General features: G+C 45.4%; 1 long non-coding RNA gene across 1 annotated transcript; it reads left to right on the forward strand.

The window, feature by feature from the left end:
• Positions 1 to 778: 778 nt before the first annotated feature.
• LOC307192571 lies at positions 779 to 4,087 on the forward strand. Its single transcript, XR_013830120.1, has 3 exons — positions 779 to 880; positions 1,884 to 1,917; positions 3,596 to 4,087. It is a non-coding gene; the product is annotated as an uncharacterized lncRNA (long non-coding RNA).
• The last annotated feature ends 19,459 nt before the right edge of the window (positions 4,088 to 23,546 follow it).

Consider the following 23,546-nt stretch of genomic DNA (forward strand, 5'->3'; position numbering starts at 1 on the left):
AAGAAAATGCATGCTATTTAAAAAAAATTTTTTTAACTGGGTAATAATACCAATGTCTTAGAATTGCTGTGATGGTAAATAATGTATTTAAAGCACCCAGCACAAAATCTTATAGGAAGAACACCATAAATGTTTCTACTCGTTATAGCAGAGCTGTGATGGCTCTACGTCAATTTATCTAACATTTATTCGGAATTCTATCGCATTTGCAATATTTCACATGTAACATTTATCTTCAGGATTCTTTGCTTGCCTTCTTTATATTAGGTGTCTATATGTGTTAAAATACACGTAACATAAAATCTACCAGTTTAACCATTTTTAAGTGTACAGTTTAGTACTTCCGACTTATTTACCAACGCCATTTATCAAATGTTTATTTCACACGTAACAGGGTAGATTCAATTCCTTTTGAGACTGCATTTCTCTAGATGCCTTTTTCTTTTTCTGTTTTTTTTTCAGACAAGGCTTAAATGCCTTTTCTATTCAGAACACTTATTAATCCAAAGGTTTTTTTACTTTATTTAACGGCTTATCCTCCAGATTGGTGAACTGATCGTAGAGCCGTAAATACCCGATCCAGCACTTACCCATCAGCCTAAATACTTCAAAACCTCTCTTTCTGTAACTTGCACTTTCAAGGTCCCGCGCGAAGTCTCTAGTATCGCGAGATGCCTCTACGCCAGGTAGGGGTGGGGCTTAACCTGCGGTGGAGTCCCAGCACCCTTAGCGAATTTCTAACTCCCTAACTGCGCATGACGCGGCGCAGGCGCAGTAGAGATTTCTTGACTTCCGAGGGCTTCAGAAGGTATAAATACCGACGCCTTGGAACCGTTTGTTCTTTTCGGGGAAGGCTGTTGTCATTCTCGTTGAGTGATAGGTGAGTGTGATTAGATGCCTGCTTCTTCAGCGTTTTGTCTGGTACTGGGTCTGCCACTCAGCCTTTTCTTTGGGGATCATACTATTTAGAATGATTCCGAATCTTCGGCGTCCATGCTGACTACCCTTACTCGCAAAAATAGGGCCGGGTCGGGTGTGGGCGGGGGAGGCCTCGCCGGCCGCGGGTCTTGGCCGTAACCAAGGGTCGCTAGCGCGGGAATTCCCGGGCCTGCAGGGCGCGACCCTCCGCGCCCACAAGCTAAGTGCGCAGCGCCCGCCCTCATTTCCTGTTGCGCCATTATGCTGCTTCCTAGGAGGCGCGTTAGCGTCTTCAGTGGAGTTGAATGCAGGCCATTTTGTTCCCGATTCGGGTTATTCTTAACTCTGGTGCCATTTATTTTTTCTTTTGGGGCAATTTTTTTATTTCAGGCGATCAGGTTAAAGGTAGGAGCCTTTACTGGCGTCATAACGGCTGTTATTTGCTGTTCTTCGGCAGCAAGCTAATCGCGTGTTGGGGTTCCTAGATGTCTTTGGAGTACCTGGTTGAAAATGCAGATTATTGATGCGTCTGCTCGTTAGTCTTGCGCCCAACTCTTGTTGACACTCTGGGGTGATTGGGATCTACTCCCTTATAGATACTCCTGCGAAGTAGCTGTCAACTTGGTGAAGTTAATTTCTAAAGTATGGTGACCAACGTGGATACCCCGGGAGGTCACTCTCCCCGGGCTCTGTCCTGGTGGCGTATGGGAGCATAGGGCTCTGCCCCATGATGTACAGTCCCTTTCCACAACGTTGGAGATGAAGCTGGGCCTTGAGTCTGCGCCTGCATATTCCTACAGCTTCTCAGAGTCCTGTGGACAATGACTGAGGAGACAAACCATGCAGGAAACAGCTCTCTAGAGCAGCATATCTGAATCTAGGTTGATCCGAAGTGAATGAAAAATTGGTTTTAATCAGTTTCGGTGTACTGCTGGATTAAAGCTCTTACCTGCTTTGTTTTGCAGCATTTGTTTGGGATTCCAAATAATTTGATTCGGGGTAAGTAAATCTACGAATTCCTTTTGGCTTATCAGTGTTTGCCTGCCAACATTTTGCATAAGACATTTGATCATTTTGAGCTCAGTTCCATTTCATGAAGATGCTGCCGTTCAATGCATCTAGATATTTTGCTACTTTTTTTTGTAGGCATGTTGACAGTTTCTTAGATGTATGCTCATATTCCAGGAAGATGGCTTTTTAAAGTTTATCTTCACATCTTTAATACTCACGATAGAGGAGAGATTTCTGTTTTGCAAATGGAACAATTTTGAATGACTTATCCAAAGACAGCAAAGCTGTCACGTGAGCCATGTAATGTGTGTACCCTCTTGATCTTTCCAGGGGAACTAAGGGTTTGGTCTCTTGTACAGTTCCTTTCTGTGATGTGGGGGGTTAAGTTGCGCCAGCATATGTCTACAATGACAGTAACTATGATAGATAAAGCATAACTTTTTGAAGTTATTAGAAACAGTTGCTAATCCTGGTGGACTTGAACTTCCCTCAGGTGTACATGTAGTATGGGATTGAGGGGAAATGAAATGTCTTGAAAACAGGGGTACAGTAAGTCCTTTACATATAAACCTTAAGATGCGAACATGTCCAATCACGTAAGTTAATTCAGGTGTCTGGTGTACATTGTCACACACGTGCGTCCTCTACAAGTGGTTGTGTTTTAGTATACTTTACAGTACTGTATGGAGTACAGTAGGACAGTATCTGTATTTTAAGCCCAGGATGTCTGGAAACAAGCATAAAAGCAGCAGTGACATAGGTGGTACTGCTGAAGAATGAAAGAGATTCATGATGCAGGAAGTGGTAAGGGGGTTTTCTTTATTTGAGGAGGCACTGTTGGTTTTTGAGGCAGAGGACCCGGACATAGAATGGTACACGAAAGTTGCAGCAACCATTCAGAATGCAGTGCAGTGCTACTGTGTCATCTGATGAGAAGAAGAGCTAGTACCCAGATATCACTGGATCATTTTTTCAGGAGGGTAGATAGAGTTGAATCCAGCAAGGGACCAGAACCTGTGCCATCAGTGTCAGGCATGAGTGAAATTGCAGCTTGCCCTCCATCTCCTGTTGCTAATGATCCTTCAGCTCTGCCATCTCCCACCTCCTCTCCCTCCAGTCAGTAACTCATGGCCTGTTCACTCGAGGCCAGCCCCTGTATGCTAGCTGTTGTACTTTTCAAGGTACTGTAAGATTTAAAATGTTTACTTTATTTCTTTGTGTTTGTTTTTTATGTATTTGTGTGAAAAGTATTATAAACCTATTACAGTACAGTACTATATAGTCGATCGTGTTAATTGGGTACCTAGGCTAACTTTGTTGTACTTTGTCCGCTCTCAGAACAAAACTTGTCCGTATGGGAACTTACAGTAACTGTTCAGTCAGACATTCCAATGTGGACACCCCGGGAGGTCACTCTCCCCGGGCTCTGTCCTGGTGGCCTATGGGAGCATAGGGCTCTGCCCCATAATGTACAGTCCCTTTCCACAACGTTGGAGATGAAGCTGGGCCTTGAGTCTGCGCCTGCATATTCCTACAGCTTCTCAGAGTCCTATGGACAATGACTGAGGAGACAAACCATGCAGAGAGACATCTAGTATACCAAAATTTAAAAGTGAAATAAGATTGTTATGTATGAATCTAATTCTTTTTTTGTCCTTTCATTCAGGAGAGAAGAGGAGCCTTACCTGACTTGTGCAGTTAACAATGCTTTGGGGGCCTTTATTTGGCAGGGAGATTAGTAAAGTGAGTAATACACTATTTTTGGAAGATCAGCCTGGGCAATTTGAAAATGTTAAGTTTCAGCACAATGTTTAACCCTGGAATTGCACCTTAAAAACCAGCAGAGTAATAGTGTTCTGTTAACCAGGTGCCTTTTGAAATTTAGAAGGAATTCCAGAAGACACTTGTGTGGGCAGGTCTGTGGACAGTATAGTGACCTGGGAGTCCCAAGAGACCCTTGCAGGTTTCCTGTGAGGTGGAAACTTGATGTACTGATACTAAGATCTTGGCCATTCTCAAGTAAACTGGATTTTCTTAAAAGTGGAAAGCAGATGCCCATGAGAATCTACATGTCTTAATAAAGAGATCCATGTCAGTTTCTAATGTACTCGGGTGAATTACAATAAAGGTGACTATATACATAATTGTGTGGTTCCTTTTTTTGGCCGCACCATGTGGCTTGCAGGATCTTAAGTCCCCCAACCAGGGATCAGACCTGGTCCCCCTTCAGTGAAAACACCAGGGAATTCCCTATGTGGTTTTTTCTATGCAAATATGACTGCTAAATGAGTATTCTATAAATGAAGCTGCTTGTTCAAGCAGTTAATACCTGATTGATTCTGCACTAATTAAAGGCCCTGGCATTTGTGTACTACTACTTGGGAAAATGCATGTATCCTAACCAATTGTAAATAGGTAACTTAAGGTATGGTCTTAGAGACTTATACATTAGGACATGGGTGTTGAATGAGAGGTCTTCATGCTGATGAGACCTAACCATGGTACAGGATTTGGTGCAGATGTTAAAAAGTTAAAAGCAGCTGTTGGGGTAGTTAATCCTCTGCTTCTGTGTCAAAGAGCTATGCTTGAGTCACAGTAGGACTTTGTCAAGCCTGTGTACAGGCTGCCAGCATTATAGGGAAGTCATAAGACTGAAGGTTGGGGACTAGCGGGGAACCATCTAGAAGGTAGAGTCTTAGATCTTGGGTGGGGCTATTAAGTGAATTTTACAAGATGGGGAGGTAAAATAACCCATTTAGAATCCATTGGGGTCAGGTTTAAGGGGGGGATTTGGGGGTTTGGTGGGTTGTGGCCCGAACACATGGAATATCCAGATGTACGGTTTTACAGCGTTCAGGGACGAGAGGGTAAAGAATAGGAGCTAGTTTGTGGCTATGATTATTGGAGAACCTCGGTTGCTTTACCTGAGCAAGTAGCAACACTTAGTGCTTACCTGTGCCGGGCTCTTCTAAGCACTTGGCATGTGTTAATCACAGCCCTGAAGTGGGTATTAATCTGTCCGCTTTGATAGGAAAACCCAGGAGGAGAAAGGCTAAATAATTGCCCAAATCTACAACTAGGAAGTGGACTGGTCCTGTATCCCCAGGGTTAGCCCTGTGTCCAGCGCACATCTTGGCATTCCCACATAAACAGTCTTTGGATGGTAGATGCACAGTAAAGTCTGAACAATGTTTTTGGTGTAAATTCTCAGGGTAGGACTGGGTGCTAGGTGGGGCATACATCCATTTCTGGTGTCCCAAGTGTAGCTGAAGCAAAGCTGTCAGCAAGTATTCTAGGTCACACCCTTTGCCGAACTTCAGGTTGCAACATACGTACCTGTAGACTTTTTACGAACAGGTTATTCTGGCTTTTTTCTACATGTAGGCCTCAATAGTCATAGCAGTAGTTGCTAAAGTGAGACTGCCTGGGTTTGAATCCTGATACCACCTGTCCCTGTGACCTTGGGCAAGCTACTTAACCTCTCTGCCTCAGTTTCCTTATGCATAGAATGGGGACAATAAAAGTACCTCTTGGAGTTGCAGTGAGAATTTAGAGTTAATATTTGTAAAAAAGCTTACAGTCTCGGGCTTCCCTGGTGGCACAGTGGTTGAGAGTCCGCCTGCCGATGCAGGGGACACGTCTCCGTGCCCCGGTCTGGGAAGATCCCACATGCTGCAGAGTGGCTGGGCCCGTGACCCATGGCCGCTGAGCCTGCACGTCCGGAGCCTGTGCTCCGCAGCGGGAGAGGCCACAACAGTGAGAGGCCTGCGTACCGCAAAAAAAAAAAAAAAAAAAACTTACAGTCTTATAAGTACAGTGAGCTTGTGAGAAAATTCTCTGACTTAAAAGCAAACAACTGGGGATATAGTTCCATTAAAGTTTTGTTTGATAAAGTCTGCCACCACAGATAAATGATCTACTAAACCAGGCTTATCTCACTCAGAACCCTACCTATTCGGGAGAGAAAAGGGGAGAAGATGGAGGGATTAGTATTGCCCAAGATCACCGAACTAGTAATAGAACCAGGATTTGAACCCCAAAACCGTATCATGATATACTGTTACCTTTGAACAAGGCAGCGTGGTAAGATACGTACATTATTTCATCTAATATTCTATGTACCCCTGTAAAGTAGGTACCCTTTGTGCCCATTTTGCAGAGGAGACTGAAGTTGGAGTTGAGGAACTTGCACGAGTTATATAGCCAGTAAGTGGCAGAACGTGCATCTGAGCAAGGCAATTGACTGCAGAGCCTGTGCTCAACCCACATCATACCATGCCTTGAGAAAATTAGCTATTTACACTTTGTATTCAGCTAATTAGTACCCACTACACCATAAAAACTCGGTTTCAGTTGTAACAAATTATAAACCTACTATGTGCCTATGTCTGCTTGGCTCTGGATAATACTAAGACATGAGTGCAGTTTCTTGGGGAGCGGGAGCCCTTCCTGGCTGTTGCTTCTGTCTTTCACCATTTTCTGTCTTTATGCATGTCTTTCCCTCTGATGGATGGGATCTTAGTTCCCCAACCAACCAGGAATCAAATCTGGGCCCCTGCAGTGGAGTCTTAACCACTAGACAGCCAGGGAAGTCACAGAACCTGTGTCTTTATGATGGTATCTGACATTTGATGAGGATTTACTATGTGCTAGGCATTCTTTAATCCTTACAACAGCCCTATGCAGGGCAGGGACATTTTTTATATCCATGTTATAGAAAAGGAAGACAATCAAGGTTAGATTATTTGCCCAAGGTCACACATCTTTAGATGAAGGTCTGTACCTTTAGAGCCTGAACTCAGCCACCATTCTCACCTCCCCTTCCCTAAGCACCCATAATGGCTTCTCTCAGAGGTAAGGTGGGCACCTTGAGCATTCCATCATGGTAACGTTATTAGCATTCTGATGTGCTTATTTTTTAGTTGATGTCCATCTAACCTACTAGTTGAGTTATCCTTAAAGAATGGGACCATATATGTATGCTCAGGACCTAGTACTGGGCCTGGCACATAGCAAATGCTGGTTGATGACTTTATTATTCTTCTGTGTTCTATTTCATTGATTTCTGTTTTGATCTTTATTATGTTCTTTTGTTTATTTGGGGTTTAGTTTGCTCTTTTTTTCCTAGTTCCCTAAGGCAGAAGCTGATTAATTTGAGACATTTTCTTCATTTCTAGTTTAGGCATTTAGTGCTATTAGTTTCTCCCAAATACTCCTCTAACAATATTCCACAAGTAAAAAACAAAACAAACAAACAAAAATATTCCAGAAGTTCTGCTATGTTATGTTTTCATTTTAATTCAGTTCAAAATACTTTGAAATTACCTTTTGATTTCTTCTTTGACCTGTGGACTATGTAAAAGTGTGTTTTTATTGTTTTTATATTTATTTATTTAGGCCACGCCAGGCGACTTGCAGGATCTTAGTTCCCCGACCAGGTATTGAACCCAGGCCACAGCAGTGAAAGTGCTGAGTCCTAACCAGTGGACTGCCAGGGAATTCCCAAAAGTGTGTTTTTAAATATTTGGGAGTTTTCCAAAGATCTTTCTGTTATTTGTTTCTACTTTCATTCCATTGTGGCCTAAGTATATGTTTAGTTTGTATGATTGAATCATCTTAAATTTAACAAGACTTTTTCTATAACCTAGTATAGCCTATCTTGGGAAATGTTTCATGTGCACTTAAAAGGCACGAGTATGGGGCTTCCCTGGTGGCGCAGTGGTTGAGAGTCCGCCTGCCGATGCTGGGGACACGGGTTCATGCCCCGGTCTGGGAGGATCCCACATGCCATGGAGCGGCTGGGCCCGTGAGCCATGGCCCCTGGGCCTGCGCGTCCGGAGCCTGTGCTCCGCAACGGGAGAGGCCACGGCAGTGAGAGGCCCGCGTACCGCAAAAAAAAAAAAAAAAAAAGGCATGAGTATGTTACTGTTGTCCGAAAAAATCAAGGTGGAGTGTGAAGAATGGTTAAGTGTTCCATAAATGTCAATCAGTTCAAATTGATTGAAAGTGTTGTTCAAGTCTATTCGATCCTTGCTGGTTTTCTTCCTACCTGTCCTATCAGTAATATTGAGAGTGGGTAATTGAAATCTCCAGCTATAGTTGTCGATTTGTCTGTTTCTTCTAGAAGTTCTATCAGTTTTTACTTCACGTATTTTTTTTTTTTTTTTTTTTTTTTTTTTTTTTTTTTTTGCGGTACGTGGGCCTCTCACTGTTGTGGCTTCTCCCGTTGCGGAGCACAGGCTCAGCGGCCATGGCTCACGGGCCCAGCCGCTCCGCGGCATGTGGGATTTTCCCGGACCAGGGCACGAACCCGTGTCCCCTACATCGGCAGGCGGACTCTCAACCACTGCGCCACCAGGGAAGCCCTACTTCACGTATTTTGAAGCTCTGTTATTCGTTGCATATACTGAGGATTGTGCATTTTGATTGACTCCTTTACCATTGTGAAATTACCTTCTTTATTTCAATAATACTCTTTGCTCTGAAATCTACTTTGCTATTAATATAGCTGCTCCAGCTTTCTTTTGACTAGTGTTACCAGAGTATGTCTTTTTCTGTCTTTTTACTTTTAATCTATTTTTTCTATCTTTTTACTTTTAATCTTGAACAACATGGGAGTGCTACTGAAAATCCCCTATAACTTCACAGTTGGCCCTCCGTATCTGTGATTCTGCAACCATGGATTTAACCAACCTTAGATCGTGTAGGACTGTAGTACATAGTACGTATTTATTGAAAAAAATCTGAGTATAAGTGGACCTGCATAGTTCAAACCTGAGTTGTTCAAGGGTCAACTGTATTTATGTTTAACGTGTATATCTTGTAGGCAGTGTGTGGTTGGATCTTCCTTTTTCTATTTATTATGACAATCTCTGCCTTTCATTTGGAGCGTTCAGACCACATTTATTTTACTTTTTTTAAAGCTTTTTTTGGTGTGTTTATTTATTTGGCTACATCGGGTCTTAGCTGTGGCATGTGGGATCTTTAGCTGCAGCGTGCAAACTCTTAGTTGCGGCACGCATGTGGGTCTATTTCCCTATCTGGGGATCGAGCCCGGGCCCCCTACATTGGAAGTGTGGAGTCTTAGCCACTGGACCACCAGGGGAGTCCCAAGACCACATTTATTTTTAATCACAGATCTGTAGGTTTATAGTTTATAGGTTTATAGTTTGAACATTTTTTAGCCATTATTTCTTCATGTATTTTATGTCCCCAGTTCCTCCTTATTTTCAGGGTCTCCAATTACCTGTAGAGTAGGCTACTTATTAAAGTTATTCCATAGTTCACTAATACTATTTTCACTTAAAAATTTTTTTTCTATGTTTCATTTTGGATAGTTTCTTTTGCTGTGCATCAAGTTCACTAATCATTGCTTTTCCAGTATCTAATCTATTGTTAATGCTATCCAGTGTATTTATAATCTTAGATATTGTCGAGAGAGAAACTCACTTTGGGTCTTTTTATATCTTCCATGTCTCCACTTAGCTTTTGGACATATGCCATACAGTTTTTTTTTTTTTAATGTAAGTCTTTTTTTTTTAATGTTTTTAGTTCTTTTATTTATTTATTTATTTTTGGCTGCGTTGGGTCTTCGTTGCTGTGCACAGGCTTTCTCTAGTTGCGGCCAGCGGGGGCTACTCTTCGTTGCAGTGCGCGGGATTCTCATTGCAGTGGCTTCTCTTTTTGCGGAGCACGGGCTCTAGGCTCCCAGGCTTCAGTAGTTGTGGCATGTGGGCTCAGTAGTTGTGGCTCATGGGCTTAGTTGCTCTGCGGCATGTGGGATCTTCCCGGACCAGGGATCGAACCCACGTTCCCTGCATTGGCAGGCGGATTCTTAACCACTGCACCACCAGGAAAGCCCTGCCACACAGTAATAATAACTTTTAATATCGTTTACTTCTAGTTCTATCATCTGTGTCATTTCTGGGTTGGATTCAATTGATTGTTCTCCTTACTATGGTTTGTGTTCAATAAATAAAATACAATAATAGAGTGTGAAAAAAATGAATATTTGCATTCAAAGAAGGAAAAGATAATTAGGGCTTAGGAAGGCTTCATGGAGATGGCAACTGAATTGATCCTTAAAATATACATATCAAGAATTCAGCTAGGCAGGAGAGAAGGCACCTGGTAAGAGAGGTGAGAAAGGTAAGAAAGGAGGAATGAGCATGGGCATGCTCAGAGTTCAGTGCAGACGCCAAAGGGGAAATAGGAAACCAACAGCTTGGGGCATTTGCCACCTGGTGCTCCTAGCACAGCACTGAAGAAATATCTGAGTCTTTAAAGATTTTTAAGCAGGGCAAAGTCTCACAGCCATGATTTAGGGAGATTAACCTTGGGATCTTGGTGGAATGAAATGAAGGGGGAAAGGATGAGGGGTGGGAGCAGAGGCCAGGTGGGTGGTGCTTTAGACCAGAGGGGCAGAAATAAAAGATGGAGAGGAGAGGGAAGAATCAGAAAAGATGTGAAAGTTTGAATCTGTACTTCTCGGAGAACCTTAACCTTGGCTTGAAGGATGAAGGGGGTGGTGGGGGGGGGGGGTCTAGATCCAAGGAAAATGAGTTTTATTTGGAATATTGAGTCTTCTGGGTAGAGCCGTAGGACTAAAACTTAGGGTAGAGGTCAGAACCAGACCAGGTGGGCTGCCCTCTCAGTTAAAAGGCGATGGCTCGGCCCTAAAGAAGATTTCTGATCTCCTTCTACCACTTGTATGATGACCCCAGAGAAAACTTGCTTAACCTCTTTGAACCTCATTTTTTTTCATTTTCCAACTGTCAAGGGTTTTGTGAGGAACCAATGAAGTAATGGACGGATGTGTTTCTGTAGTTGAAGTAAGAGGTTTTACAAAATACGTGATGATAGTTATTTTTATAATTACATCAAGCCATGTGAATGAGTAAGATCTTGGAGGAAGACAGCAGAGACAGATCAGAGATCCCAGGGTTAAAACTTGGAGGAATTTCACAGTGTAACATCCAAAAGAGGAGTCCCTGATGGAGGCAGAAGTAAACTTGAGGAGGTGAGAAACCTTAAAGATGGGGAGTGCTTTGGGGTGGGCTCTGTGTAGAAGAAACTCAGTTGGTAAACACTCATCAAAAGTGTCTATCTAGGGCTTCCCTGGTGGCGCAGTGGTTGAGAGTCCACCTGCCGATGCAGGGGACACGGGTTCGTGCCGCGGTCCGGGGAGATCCCACATGCCGCGGAGCGGCCGGAGCCTGTGCTCTGCAACGGGAGAGGCCACAACAGTGAGAGTACCGCAAAAAAAAAAAAAAAAAAAAAAGTGTCTATCTAGAGTTCAGGTATGATAGAATGACCTTCAGAGTCAGAATCAACATGAAATGGAGAAAATATCCTTCTGCAGAGGCCACGCCTTTGACCTGGGAAACCCCCAGACACAATCAAAAGCCCTGAAAGGTCACCACAGGGAACTTGAAATCCTGAAGAACTGTTTGTATCCTGTCCTGAAGAAGGAGTGGAGTGTGTTAACAAGACAGGGTAGTCGGCTTGGCGCCTGTTTTCCATCACTAGCTCCCAACCTCAGTTCACACCCTCATCTTTTTTGTCTGGCCTCCCTCCCCCACCCTTGGTTTCCCCTTCCCCCAAGTCCATTCTCTGCATTCTCCATTTTGTTCTAAAACAAAACTCTGCTTCTGTCACTCACGTGCTTAAATCCGTTCCATAGTTCCCCATTTCCCCAGGGAAGAGGCTGCCTCCTTAGACAATACCCTGAATCCATGGTCTGTCTCTCCCTCTCCAGTTCCTCCGCATGGCACCCTCTGCCCCAGTCAGACCTTGGCAGTTTCCCACAACCACCACAGGCTCCCATCGCTCCCTGTCAGTGCACGGGATGCTTCTCCTAGGATGCCCGGCCGTTTTAGGCTTAACCTGGAAAGCCTTTGTTAAGCCCCGGCTGAGCCAGATAACCTTGTGCGTACCGTTGTCACACCCTGAGTAGTTGCTGATAGTCCTATTTCTCATCTTTCTCTGATGGAGAGCCTCTTGAGAGCAGGGAGGATCCGAATCTCTTTTGTCCGTACAGTCCCTTCCACACTAGATTCTCCCAAACAAACCTTGATTTTAAGTAGTATTTCTGGTTGTCAGTCCTCTTGTCCCAATTTGGGGTCTTCAAAATACACACCCACTGTACCCTTGCCAGGGCGGAGAGAGCCTGGTTAGGAGCGCCTTAGCCAGAGCGCGCCACTCGCACTTCCCGGGGCGGCCGCCAGGGGCCGCCGGGCTCTTTGTTTTCTTTTCTGGCCCGGGGTCGGGGCCGGAGGCCTGTAGAGCGCATGCTCTGGGGCAGTTCGCGGCCGGGCCGGGGAGCGGAGGAGTTCCTTGTGGCCGACCTGCAGCGAGGTAGGTCGCGCCCGTCACGCGCGGAGGGTCGGGGCGGAGGGCGGCGCGCGGGCACCGGCGGTCGGCGGCGGGTCGGCCCCGTTGCTTGCGCGCGCCCGTGTCGCGCGGCGCCGGCGCCACGTGAAGCCGAGTGGCTGAGAGGTGCGGGCGCGCGAGTCTCCGGCCCCGCGGGGCCCCCCGGAGCCTGCCGGGCCCCGCCTCGCCCGAGCGAGGGCCGCGCGGCCCCTCTGCAGCCGCGCCTCGCACGCCTGGCCCGCGCCGCCCGCGGGGGCGGGAGATTCAAACGGCCCTAGCGCGGCCGGCCAGGTTGCGCGCGGCCGCGGTGACCTCCCGCCAGCGGTGCGCCGACCAGCGCGCCTCCCGGGCCGAGGCGGCAGCTCCGGCGGGGCCGCGTTTCCGGAGCGGGAAAGTGATTAAGTCTAGCACTGGTTTGGAGAATGCGGTTTGCAGAGTGGGGCGGAACCCTGTCCGGCGAGGGTCTGCTTTTAGGAGGGTAGGCTGCTGAGGGTCTACGCGGAGAGCGAAATCTCAGCGTCAACAGGCACCGTCACGATGACTGTTGACCGGTTGGAGAGGTGTGCCGGGAACTCCGCACCAACTCATCTGTCAACAGATTATTGACTGGCTGTCCACTCCGTGCCGCGTGTGCAAGGCTGGGGAACATGGTGAGAGGGCCCCGTGTGGCCTTGGCGGAGCTCGCGGTCTCCCTGGGGAGGCCCATGTGGGGCCACACTTACGATCCAGGGCGATCCCTGAAGTGTGCCCGTGGATCCGGGGCGCTGCTGGCGGATATTAACAGAGGTGCGCCAACCAAGTGTGACTTGGGTGCCCCAGCAGAAGCTGAGTGTACGGAGTGTGGAGGGGAACTCGGAGGTTCACCCAAGGCTGCGCAGGAGGGTTAGGTATGGCTTTCCAGCCGAGGTTACTCTTGGCCCGGGTTTTGAAGGAACAATGGAGTTATCCAGGCAGACTGAGGATGGGCGGGGTTAGGGTGATCCTGGCAGGGAACACAGCACATGCAAAAGCATGAAGGTGTAGTTGAGTGTTATCATCAGGGGTACCACGGTGTTTGGTTGGAGCACAGGGTACAAGGAGGGGAAGAGCAAGATATTCCTGCAGGGGCTGGGTCTCAAAAGGTCTGGAGTGCAAGACCAAGGAGCACTGGGTGGGGTGGAGAAGGCAGCGATGGTTTCACCCAAAAAGGGCATCAGAATGGAGTCTGGAAAGATGAACTAGGAGTTCTACATGCTCCTGTTGGCGAAAACATCCCAAGAGCAGGAATAGTGTTCAGCTTGGCAACTTCCTAGTTGGGTACCCTTGGGCCACCCACCCAATCCCCATGGGCCTTGTTTCCCTTACCTGTAAGGTGAAGATAAGAGGCTTGTGGTGAGGATTACTAATACCCTATTATTTCCATAAAGCTGTGGTTGTAACATTTGGTGGAAGATGTGGCCCCTTTCCCCTGGGAAAAATGAACGCACTTAAGCCGAGGCTCAGCTCCCTATGTAAGGGGGATCCTCCAGTAAGGAGTTCCTGGGTGAAGTCTACCAGCTCTGTGCCTGACATGAGGCAGGAGCTCAGCAAATGTTTGTTGACAGATGAGCCTCTCTCCTCCCTTCCCTCCTGGGGACTTTCTTTTTTTTTTTTTGAATTTTATTTTATTTATTTTGTTATACAGCAGGGTCTTATTCTGTATTTTATACATATTAGTGTATACATGTCAATCCCAACCTCCCAATTCATCCCCCCACCACCACTCCCCCCACCACTTTCCCCCCTTGGTGTCCATAGTTTGTTCTCTACATCTGTGTCTCTATATCTGCCCTGCAAACCGGTTCATCTGTACCATTTTTCTAGGTTCCACATATATGCGTTAATATCTGATACTTGTTTTTCTCTTTGTGACTTACTGCATTCTGTATGACAGTCTCTAGATCCATCCACGTGTCTGCAAATGACCCAATTTCCTTCCTTTTTATGGCTGAGTAATATTCCATAGCGTATATGTACCACATCTTTATCCATTCATCTGTCGATGGGAATTTAGGTTGCTTCCATGACCTGGCTATTGTAAATAGTGCTGCAGTGAACATTGGGGTGCATGTGTCTTTTTGAATTATGGTTTTCTCAGGGTATATGCCCAGTAGTGGGATTGCTGGGTCATATGGTAATTCTATGTTTAGTTTTTTAAGGAACCTCCATACCTTTCTCCATAGTGGCGGTATCAATTTACATTCCCACCAACAGTGCAAGAGGGTTCCCTTTTCTCCACACCGTCTCCAGCATTTGTTGTTTGTAGATTTTCTGATGATGCCCATTCTAACTGGTGTGAGGTGATACCTCATTGTAGTTTTGATTTGCATTTCTCTAATGATTAGTGATGTTGAGCAGCTTTTCATGTGCTTCTTGGCCATCTGTATGTCTTCTTTGGAGAAATGTCTATTTAGGTCTTCTGCCCATTTTCTGATTCGGCTGTTTGTTTTTTTAACATTGAGCTGCATGAGCTGTTTATATATTTTGGAGATTAATCCTTTGTCCATTGATTCGTTTGCAAATATTTTCTCCCATTCTGAGGGTTGTCTTTTCGTCTTGTTTGTAGTTTGCTTTGCAAAAGCTTTTAAATTTCATTAGGTCCCATTTGTTTATTTTTGGTTTTATTTCCATAACTCTAGGAGGTGGATCAAAAAAGATCTTGCTGTGATTTATGTCAAAGAGTGTTCTTCCTATGTTTTCCTCTAAGAGTTTTATAATGTCCAGTCTTATGTTTAGGTCTCTAGTCCATTTTTTTTTTTTTTTTTTTTTTTTTTTTTTGCGATACCCGGGCCTCTCACTGTTGTGGCCTCTCCCGTTGCGGAGCACAGGCTCCGGACGCACAGGCTCAGCGGCCATGGCTCACGAGTGCAGCCGCTCCGCAGCGTGTGGGATCTTCCCGGACCGGGGCATGAACCCGTGTCCCCTGCCTCGGCAGGTGGACTCTCAACCACTGCGCCACCAGGGAAGCCCTCTAATCCATTTTGAGCTTATTTTTGTGTATGGTGTTAGGGAGTGTTCTAGTTTCATTCTTTTACATGTAGCTGTGCAGTTTTCCCAGCACCACTTATTGAAGAGATTGTCTTTTCTCCATTGTATATCCTTGCCTCCTTTGTCATAGATTAGTTGATCATAGGTGTGTGGGTTAATCTCTGGGCTTTCTATCCTGTTCCGTTGATCTATATTTCTGTTTTTGTGCCAGTACCATATTGTCTTGATTACTGTAGCTTTGTAGTATAGTCTGAAGTCAGGGAGTCTGATTCCTCCAGCTCCGTTTTTTTCCCTCAAGACTGCTTGGGCTATTTGGGATCTTTGTGTCTCCATACAAATTTTAAGATTTTTTGTTCTAGTTCTGTAAAAAATGCCACTGGTAATTTGATAGGGATTGCATTGAATCTGTAGATTGCTCTGGGTAGTATAGTCATTTTCACAATATTGATTCTTCCAATCCAAGAACATGGTATATCTTTCCATCTGTTTGTGTCATCTTTGATTTCTTTCATCAGTGTCTTATAGTTTTCTGAGTACAGGTCTTTCACCTCCTTAGGTAGGTTTATTCCTAGGTATTTTATGCTTTTTGTTGCAATGGTGAATGGGATTGTTTCCTTAATTTCTCTTTTTGATCTTTTGTTGTGAGTATATAGGAATGCAAGAGATTTCTGTGCATTAATTTTGTATCCTGCAACTTTACAAATTCATTGATTAGTAGTTTTCTGGTGGCATCTTTAGGATTCTCTATGTATAATATCATGTCATCTGCAAACAGTGACAGTTTGACTTCTTCTTTTCCAATTTGTATTCCTTTTATTTCTTTTTCTTCTCTGATTGCCGTGGCTGGGACTTCCAAAACTATGCTGAATAATAGTGGTGAGAGTGGACATCCTTGTCTTGTTCCTGATCTTAGAGGAAATGCTTTCAGTTTTTCACCATTGAGAATGATGTTTGCTGTGGGTTTGTCGTATATGGCCTTTATTATGTTGAGGTAGGTTTCCCCTATGCCCACTTTCTGGAGAGTTGTTATCATAAATGGGAGTTGAATTTTGTCAGACGGTTTTTTTGCATCTACTGAGATGATTATATGGTTTTTCTTGTTCAATTTGTTAATATGGTGTATCACATTGATTGATTTGTGTATATTGAAGAATCCTTGCATCCCTGGGATAAATCCCACTTGATCATGGTGTATGATCCTTTTAATGTGTTGTTGGATTCTGTTTGCTAGTATTTTGCTGAGGATTTTTGCGTCTATACTCATCAGTGATATTGGTCTGTAATTTTCTTTTTTTGTAGTATCTTTGTCTGGTTTTGGTATCAGAGTGATGGCGGCCTCATAGAATGAGTTTGGGAGTGTTCCTTCCTCTGCAATTTTTTGGAAGAGTTTGAGAAGGATGAGTGTTAGCTCTTCTCTAAATGTTTGATAGAATTCAGCTGTGAAGCCATCTGGTCCTGGACTGTTGTTTGTTGGAAGATTTTTAATCACAGTTTCAATTTCATTACTTGTGATTGGTCTGTTCATATTTTCTGTTTCTTCCTGGTTCAGTCTTGGAAAGTTATACCTTTCTAAGAATTTGTCCATTTCTTCCAGGTTGTCCATTCTATTGGCATAGAGTTGCTTGTAGTAGTCTCTTAGGATGCTTTGTATTTCTGCGGTGTCTGTTGTAACTTCTCCTTTTTCATTTCTAATTTTATTGACTTGAGTCCTCTCCCTGTTTTTCTTGATGAATCTGGCTAAAGGTTTATCAATTTTGTTTATCTTCTCAACGAACCAGCCTTTAGTTTTATTCATTTTGCTGTTGTTTTCTTCGTTTCTATTTCATTTATTTCTGCTCTGATCTTTTTTTTTTTTTTTTTTTTTTTTTTTTTTTTTTTGCGGTACGCGGGCCTCTCACTGTTGTGGCATCTCCCGTTGCGGAGCACAGGCTCCAGACGCGCAGGCTCAGTGGCCATGGCTCACGGGCCTAGCCACTCCACGGCATGTGGGATCTTCCCAGACCGGGGCATGAACCCGTGTCCCCTGCATCGGCAGGCGGACTCTCAACCACTACGCCACCAGGGAAGCCCTCTGCTCTGATCTTTATGATTTCTTTCCTTCTACTAACTTTGGGTTTTGTTTATTCTTCCTTCTCTAGTTCCTTTAGCTGTAAGGTTAGATTGTTCATTTGAGATTTTTCTTGTTTCTTGAGGTAGGCTTGTATTGCTATAAACTTCCCTCTTAGAACTGCTTTTGCTGCATCCCATTGGTTTTGGATCATCGTGTTTTCGTTGTAATTTGTCTCTAGATATTTTTTGATTTCCTCTTTGATTTCTTCAGTGATCTTTTGGTTATTTAGTAACGTATTGTTTAGCCTCCATGTGTTTGTGTTTTTTTCCCTGTAATTAATTTCTAATCTCATAGCATTGTGGTCCGAAAAGATGCTTGATATGATTTCAGTTTTCTTAAATTTACCGAGGCTTGATTTGTGATGCAAGGTGGGATCTATCCTGAAGAATGTTCCATGTGCACTTGAGAAGAAAGTGTAATCTGCTGTTTTTGGATGGAATGTCCTATAAATATCAATTAAATCTATCTCATCTATTGTGTCATTTAAAGCTTGTGTTTCCTTATTAATTTTGTGTTTGGATGATCTGTCCATTGGTGTGAGGTGTTAAAGTCCCCAACTATTATTGTGTTACTGTCGATTTCCTTTTTTATAGATGTTAGCAGTTGCCTTATGTATTGAGGTGCTCCTCTGTCGGGTGCATATATATTTATAATTGTTATATCTTCTTCTGGGATTGATTCCTTGATCATTATGTAGTGTCCTTCCTTGTCTCTTGTAACATTCTTTATTTTAAAGTCTATTTTATCTGATATGAGTATTGCTGCTCCAGATTTATTTGCTTTCCATTTGCATGGAATATCTTTTTCCATCCCTCCTGGGGACTTTTCTCACAAAGAGATTCTTTAGCCATTGCGTCTGGTGGGCAAGTGTCTGTCTCCTGATGTCGGGGTGGGTGAGGACAGCTGCTGTGGTCAGAGAGGGCTCTGTCTCCCTTTGCAGAGATGAGGTCACAGCAGGTCACTGCAGGAACACCACGGCCCTGGTAGACTGTCTAGTCTGCTGTGCCTTCATTCACCAAATGAGGAAACTGAGGCCCAGAGAGAAGTGGGGAGGGGGGATGCTCTCGTCCTAGTGGTGAGTGGTTGGGAGACCTGGGCTGTCATCCCACCTCTATGTGGCCTGGGGCACCTTCCTCTGAGCCTCTACTTTCTTATCTGTAAAGCCAGGATGATCACACCTCCAAGGGCAGGTGTGAATGTTCTAGGAGAGGCTGGCACACCTTAGGTGCCTATTGGTGGAAGTTGTCTCTGTATCTGACTTACTGGATTGTATCTCACTCTTCTCCCAGACTGTAAACTCCTTGAAGATGGAAGCTGTGTTTGTCTGTTGGGGAGTGCAGGGTAGGGACAAAAGACTACTACTTATTCTTAGCCCAGGTACTCAGTGTCTGGCTAAGAAAATACACCCAGAGCGGTTAGAGAGGGAGTCTGTCAAAGGACTGATGTGTACGGTAGAGGATATGCAGGTGGGTCATGGGTACAGGGCTCCACCTTTTAGAAGGTGCCCTCTCATCTTCCACCCTGCCTCGGCGATTGCTCACAGCAGCACCCTGCAGTGCCTGGAGTCCTCTGTTTGAGAGATGAAGACTGTCAGGCTCAAAGGGAACTCAGGTGTGTTGGACTTGAAAGCCAGTGCTCTCTTCACCACAGCATGGAGTTGTACCCGTCGTCCTTCCATACATCTTTCAGCAGATTTGTCACCCACGTGGCCCACCCTCCCAGGCCCTAGCTGCCTCCGAGCTCCTCTCTGCTCTCGCTATCCTGTCCCCCTCAGCAGGCTGCTGCCCTCTGCTCCTTGCCTTTGGCCAAGCTCATAGAGGATCCTGGGGAGGCCTGTCCAGGCTGCCTTGACCCCTGCCTGGATCACGGCCTGCCTTTAGCCAACCATTCTTGTTTTGTTTTTGTTTTTAATTATCAGGTATACCTGGATCCTATTCCTGGCTCTCCTTTCTGATGGTATGAACTTAAGCAAGTAAATTGACTTCTCTGAGCCTCAGTTCCCTCAACTGTGAAATAGGAGTGACAGTGCCTTCTTCAGCTTGTTGTGAGAAGTTAAAGGTTGTTGGCATGTGGAAAGTAGGCGAGACCAGTGTCCCAGAGAGACTCATTTTAAGGAGCAGATTGATATGGTGGATAGACAGGTAAATTTAAATAATCGTGATCTAAAAGTCTGCCCTAATTTCTCTGTGAGAATGATTCCTTTAGGATTGAGAGAGGGATCAGAGGTGGCTTACCAATGGAGGTGACTTTGAGCAGAACTTCTTCTAGTCGGATAGGGATGGGATGGTACAGAGATGCACGTGGTATGGAGAGAATAGTAGGCAGTCTAAGATTGTGTGAGAAGAGAAGGGACGATGTGACAGATAAGGTAGGAGGCCAAAAGTGTTAGTATTAGACCCTGGGGGTCTTTAGTACCAGGTTAAGAAATGTGGGCAGAGGGCGCCACTGAGGAGTCTGAGCAAGGAAGCAGCTTGTTTCAGGTTTGAGGTTTAAAAAGATCATGAATGGCTTGTAGAGCGGGATGGCGATGGGGGTGGGCAGTAGGGAGATGAGAGACAAGCTTCTGTCTTTTCTGGGAGAGAGAGTATGAAGGAGAGTTCTCAGACAGGCTGAGGGACTGGGGAGTGTGGGGAGGAAGTAGGTAGGGGCACCAGCCCTGGGGTCTGAGTGACTAGGTACTTGGTACAGATCTTGATTTCCTCGTCCAGTCTTGGGTAAGACACTTTACCTTTTTGAGCCTCGGTTTCCTCGTCTGTAAAGTGGGATCAGTGTGGTTAGCTTGCAGTGAGATGCCCCAGAATATTAGCCCAAAACACAGGTGGCTAAGGAGATATTGCCTGGGTCTGTTCCAACCCACACTAACACTTTTTTTTTTTTTTGGTTAATGACCCATGACACCAAATACCTCATATAGCCTTTATTTTTCTCCACCCCAGGCCTTGCCCACAGGTCAACCCAACATCAGCAGCAATGTGCTGATATTATTCTGTTCCCTTTTTTCTCACTTCTGGCTGTAAGTACTTTTCCATGCTACTACACAGTCTCCCTCCCCAGCACAGCTAACTGGTACAGGTCATTCTGATGAACTGACGGGAAATATGCCCTTGGCGGGACAGGGCCCTGGACACAGTGAACTGGCTGGCAACCTGGCCAGGGGTACAAGAAACAGTGGATACCTGTTACGTCCCACACTCCTTAACCCATCCAGCTCTGCCTACCTAACATCCCTTCTTGGTCTGCTCCCACGCACTTCACACTTAACAAAAACGCCTGGTGAGGTGGACCTCTCAGTCTCTCCTCTCCTGTTTGTCCCACAGTGTTCTCAGTAACTGGAAGTCGACCATCTACTTACTCACTTAAGCCAAAGCCTGGGGGTCCTTGTGTTTGGCCAAGTTCATGGGGGATCAGGGAGGCTGGGTATTTTAGGATGAAAAAGTCATTCTGGCTTCCTCCCTCACCCTCATTCCCCACATCTAATCCGCCAGCAAAGCAAGCCTGTCTCCTAAATTGATCTGTTTTGTCTACTTTTCTCTCTTGCCTCAGACCAAATCAAGTCGGTGACTTCTCTCATTTGGATGCCTGCAATCTCCTCCTCTTCCAAACCACTGCATTTTCTCTACAGTAGCCAGAACAATCGTTAAGACATTTTTCTTAAAACTCTTCTGTTTTCCCTACTAGGCCTTGTACGATCCGTCGCCTGCTCCCCTTGTGCCATGTGATCCATCGCTGTCCACCTACAGCCCTGCTGGCCTCCCCAGGTTCCTGAGCACATCACATGCTTTTGTCCGGGTCTTCCCCTGCTAGCTTTCTCTTGCTAGTATTTCAAGCCTTAGCCCAAATGTTACCTATCTGACCTATATCTCCTCCCCCGTCCCAGTTTTTCTCGCTTTTTTTTTTTTACTGAGGTAAAATACACATAACATAAAATTGACCATTTTAACCATTTTTAATTGTATATAGTTCAGTGGCATTAAGTACGTTTACAGTGTTGTGCCTTGCCTATCCTTCACACAACACCATCTGTAATAATACTCTGTGTGTGTGTGTGTGTGTGTGTGTGTCTTTCCCACTAGAATTGAGCTCCATGAGAACAGGGAGAGGGTTAGTTTTCTTTTTCCTTGCTACACCTGGCAGTGGTAATAGGCATTCATGGAATGAATGAGTACATGCTGCCACGTATTGAGTGCTTACTGTGGGCTTGGCACTCCAAAGTCCTTTACAAACATTTCATTCAGTCTTTTTTTTTTTTTTTGGTTGTGCTGGGTCTTCGTTGCTGGGCGCGGGCTTTCTCTGATTGCGGCAAGCGGGGGTTAGTCTTTGTTGTGGTGTGTGGGCTTTTCATTGCGGTGGCTTCTCTTGTTACGGAGCACGGGCTCTGAGCACACGGGCTTCAGTAGTTGTGGCACGTGGGCTCAGTAGCTGCGGCTTGCAGGCTTTAGAGCACAGGCTCAGTAGTTGTGGCGCACGGGCTTAGTTGCTCCGCGGCATGTGGGATCTTCCCGGACCAGGGATCGAAGCCGTGTCCCTTGCATTGGCAGGCGGATTCTTAATCACTGCACCAGCAGGGAAGTGCTTCATTTAGTCTTGATAACAGCCCTGGAAGTGGTCATTGCCTCCCTTTTTACAGATGAGGGTACAGCTCAGAGAGGTTAAAGCTGCTAGAGAGGGACTTCCCTGGTGGCGCAGTGGTTGAGAATCTGCCTGCCAATGCAGGGGACACAGGTTCGAACCCTGGTCTGGGAAGATCCCACATGCCGCGGAGCAACTAAGCCCGCGTACCACAACTACTGAAGCCCGTGCGCCTAGAGCCCATGCTCTGCAACAAGAGAAGCCACTGCAATGAGAAGCCCGCGCACCGCAACAAAGAGTAGCCCCCGCTCGCCGCAACTAGAGAAAGCCCGCGCGCAGCAACGAAGACCCAACGCAGACAAAAGTAAATAAATAAAATAAATAAATTTTTTAAAAAAAAAAGCTTCCATAGAGGTCAACCATGGTCACAGAAGCAGGGTTGAACAAACCACAGCTCTGGCAGATGAATCCAATTCCCTTTATCCTAAGGAATGTGCATTTCTAATGTGGGAAAAGGGGTTTCAAAGAGGCTACTTGGAGGGGAGGAGTTCAACCCCGGGAGAATAGAAGTTGGGTGAAACACAGAACTGCCTCAACAGAGTCAAAACTGGGCCAGTCACAACCTGTAGAAGCTCAACCTGCAGAGGCTCAACCTACACAGCCTTGACGGATTGTAGGCCTTTGGCTATTTCGCCATCTTCGGTACTTTGTTCTCTTCCCCCAGGATAGTCAGCAGAAATGGCCTGGAAATTCCAGGCCACTCCCTTTGTGTTCATATACCATGGAATGCGGAGCTGGAGAGGCTGAGGCTCTAGGACCTAGTGGAAGAAAGGAAGGGAGGGAGGGAGGAAGAATGGGGTGCTGTTTAGGCCCACAGAGGAGCCTGAGAAGGTCTCTTGGAGTTCTCTTTCCATTTGTAGCCTTGGGTAGAGTCTGCATCCCTTTTCCGTAGAATGGAGGAGAGGTGGGTTAGATTAGATTAGAGCTGTGCCTGAGCAGCACCTGGGACAGACCCTAGGTGTTATAACACCAGCATTGATTTATTGAGCACTTACTATGTTATTACTTTTACAGTATTAGCTCAATTAGTCATAGACATCACAACAGGGTGTGAGTACTATTATTATCCCCGTTTTACTGAGGAGGAAACTGAATCATGAAGAGATTAAATAACTTTGTCCAAGGTCAAACAGCCAGAAAGCAGCTGAGCACATATTCTGGCTCCTCTTAACCACCACTTGCTCTACCACTTTTGCATCTGGGTAGCTGCGAATTGCCCTCATTAGAGTTTGGGAGCCTGAGGCTTAGACAACTGAACTGTCTTTCACAACCTTAAAGACCAGGGCTCAATAAAGATTTATTTCCAAAGCTGCTTATGTGGGGGAGAAAAGGCTTTCGACACAATTTGGGCTGGATTGGAATTGAGATAGCCGCGGAGAAAGTCAGTTCTCAGAGGTCTTGAGGAGACAAGGCAGCAGCAGTTAGTTTAAGGAGTGAAGGGCTCAGGGCTGAGGCTTTCAGCTGCCCGGGATCGTGCTAGGTGCAACAGCCCTTCTTGTCA

The sequence above is a fragment of the Stenella coeruleoalba genome, assembly GCF_951394435.1.
Source record: "Stenella coeruleoalba genome assembly, chromosome: 1".
Lineage (NCBI taxonomy): Eukaryota > Metazoa > Chordata > Mammalia > Artiodactyla > Delphinidae > Stenella > Stenella coeruleoalba.